This window comes from Geospiza fortis, unplaced genomic scaffold (genome assembly GCF_000277835.1).
Source record: "Geospiza fortis unplaced genomic scaffold, GeoFor_1.0 scaffold628, whole genome shotgun sequence".
Lineage (NCBI taxonomy): Eukaryota > Metazoa > Chordata > Aves > Passeriformes > Thraupidae > Geospiza > Geospiza fortis.
The window spans coordinates 205,086-208,764 of NW_005054596.1; positions in this window are offsets into that span (position 1 = coordinate 205,086).

Consider the following 3,679-nt stretch of genomic DNA (forward strand, 5'->3'; position numbering starts at 1 on the left):
GATGGATGATGGATGGATGGATGGATGGATGGATGGATGGATGGATGGATGGATGGATGGATGGATGATGGATGGATGGATGGATGGATGGATGGATGGATGGATGGATGGATGGATGGATGGATGGATGGATGGATGGATGGATGGATGGATGGATGGATGGATGGATGGATGGATGGATGGATGGATGGATGGATGGATGGATGGATGGATGGATGGATGGATGGATGGATGGATGGATGGATGGATGGATGGATGGATGGATGGATGGATGGATGGATGGATGGATGGATGGATGGATGGATGGATGGATGGATGGATGGATGGATGGATGGATGGATGGATGGATGGATGGATGGATGGATGGATGGATGGATGGATGGATGGATGGATGGATGGATGGATGGATGGATGGATGGATGGATGGATGGATGGATGGATGGATGGATGGATGGATGGATGGATGGATGGATGGATGGATGGATGGATGGATGGATGGATGGATGGATGGATGGATGGATGGATGGATGGATGGATGGATGGATGGATGGATGGATGGATGGATGGATGGATGGATGGATGGATGGATGGATGGATGGATGGATGGATGATTCCAGGAATGGATGGATGATGGATGGATGGATGGATGGATGGATGGATGGATGGATGGATGGATGGATGGATGGATGGATGATGGATGGATGGATGGATGGATAATGGATGGATGCGTGGATGGATCCATAGAGGGCACAGATCCATTCCCATCCCCACACCAGATTTATCCCATTATTTTCCCATCCCATTTCCCCCTCTCCCTCTCCTCACTCCCTTTTCCCGGTATTCATTTGGAAATTCATTGCTGGGGCTGGGAATTATTGATCACATCCCATCTGGATTGTCAATGTCATTCCAGCAGAGCCATTCAAGCCCTAAAAACACATGGAAAATGGGATTTTCCTGGTGTGGAAAGGAAATTTGGGACAGTGGGATTTTTGTGGAATTTTTAGACATATTTTTCCAGGATTTGGGGGTTTTGGGAGCTGTTCTGCCCTCCTGGAAGTGCCAGCCCCATTTTTTGGGCTGGATGAGCTTTGGGGCAGGGAAAAACTCATGCCAATCCCACAGTCTGGGAGTGTGGGAATAACATCCCAGATCCTTTGGGATCACTGCTGGATTGGGAATAATGTCCTTGGTCCTTTAGGATTGCTGCTGGGTCAGGAATAACATCGTGGATCCTTTGGGATTGCTGCTGCGGGATTGGGAATAACGTCCTGGATCCTTTGGGATCACTGCTGCGGGACTGGGAATAACATCCTGGATCATTTGGGATTGTTCCTGTGGGATTGGGAATAATGTCCTGGATCCTTTGGGATTGCTGCTGCGGGATTGGGAATAGCATCCTGGATCCTTTGGGATTGCTGCTGTGGGATTGGGAATAACATCCTGGGTCATTTGGGATCACTGCTGTGGGATTGGGAATAACGTCCTGGATCCTTTGGGATTGCTGCTGTGGGATTGGGAATAATGTCCTGGATCCTTAGGGATCGCTCCTGTGGAATTGGGAATAGCATCCTGGATCATTTGGGATTGCTGCTGCGGGATTGGGAATAACATCCTGGATCCTTTGGGATCGGTGCTGTGGGATTGGGAATAACGTCCTGGATCCTTTGGGATCACTCCCCCTCCCACCCTGCTCCCTCTTTCCCGTCCCCTCTCCCCGTCCCGGCAGTGCCACCACCCGGGGGTGACCGAGGGACCTTCGGGGGGACACGCGGGGGGGTCCAGGTGGGCACGTGACCAATGGCCGTGTGACAATGGCGGTGACACCGTGCCCGTGTCCTCGGGGTCATCGTGTCAGTGTCACAGGGTCACAGGGTCACAGGGTCACAGGGTCAGTGTCACCAGGGTCAGTGTCACACATATCAGTGCCACACATATCAGTGTCACAGGGCCACCATATCAGTGTCACAGGGTCACCGTGTCAGTGTCACAGTGTTGGTGTCCCCGTGTCAGTGTCGCCAGTGTCACAGGATCAGTGTCACAAGGTCACTGTGTCAGTGTCACAGGGTCACCGTGTCAGTGTCACAGTGTTGGTGTCCCGGTCTCAGTGTCACCAATGTCACAGGGTCAGTGTCACAGGCTCAGTGTCACACGTGCCAGTGTCTCCAGTGTCACCAGTGTCCCATGCGTGAGTGTCACAAGGCCAGTGCCACAGGGTCAGTGTCACCAGTGTCACACGTGTCAGTGTCACACTGTCCCTGTCCCCGTGTCGCTGTCCCCCGGGGGAGCCGCTGTGCAAGGGGGACACCTGGTGGTGGCACTGCCTTGTCACAGCCAGCCCCGCTCGGCGACACCGCCCGCGCCACGACACCGCCACCCAGTGCCACCCGCATGGGACACCCGGTGCCACCTGCATGGGACACCCAGTGCCACCTGTATGGGACACTCAATGCCACCTGCATGGGACACCCAGTGTCACCCGCATGGGACACCCGGTGCCACCTGCATGGGACACCCAGTGTCACCTGCGTGGGACACCCAGTGCCACCTCCATGGGGACACCCAGTGCCACCTGCATGGGACACCCAGTGCCACCTGCATGGGACACCCAGTGTCACCTGCGTGGGACACCCAGTGCCACCTCCATGGGGACACCCGGTGCCACCTGCATGGGACACCCAATGCCACCTCCATGGGACACCCAGTGCCACCTCCATGGGGACACTCAGTGTCAGCACCTCCAGGATATTCTGGGAAGAGGGTTTGGGATGGGGATTTTGGGGTCCCCCTGTGTCCCCACATTCCCCGGACAACGTCACTTTTGGGGACACCCTTGAGGCCGAGGAATTCTGGAATTTTCGGCTCCAGCCGGGAATCCCAAAGGCCGGGATGGGGACAGGACCAAGTTCCACCCACAGACCAATGTCCCCGTGTCCCCAAAATCCTGGAAAAGGGATCCCAGTCCTGGCTGGTGGCTTGGGGCTGGGTGGGAACAGCCCTGGGAGCAAGGAATGGGAATTTAATCCATGGAAAACATTCCTGGGGTGGGGAGCCCCAAAATCGGGATCTGGGAATTCCAAACCCAGCCAGGATTGAGGCAGGAACGTGCAAATCCTGTGAATTTAATCCATGGAAAACATTCCTGGAGTGGGGAAGCCCAAAATCGGGATCTGGGAACACCAAATCCAGCCAGGATTGAGGCAGGAACACTCAAATCATGGGAATTTTGTGAGCCCCAAAAATGGGATCTGGGAATCCCAAATCCAGCTGGGATTGAGGCAGGAATGGGCAAATCCCGGGAATGTAATCCATGGAAAACATTCCTGGAGTGGGCAGCCCCAAAATCGGGATCTGGGAACACCAAATCCAGCCAGGATTGAGGCAGGAACACTCAAATCATGGGAATTTTGTGAGCCCCAAAAATGGGATCTGGGAATCCAAAATCCAGCTGGGATTGAGGCAGGAACACTCAAATCCCAGGAATTTTGAGATCCCCAAAAATGGGATCTGGGAATCCCAAATCCAGCCAGGATTGAGGCAGGAACGTGCAAATCCTGTGAATTTAATCCACGGAAAACATTCCTGGAGCTGGGGTGTCCCAAATAAAAAATAGGACCTGGGATAAAAGCAGAGCCCTGAATCCATTCCCTGTTTTCCCACAGGACAATCCCACACCATT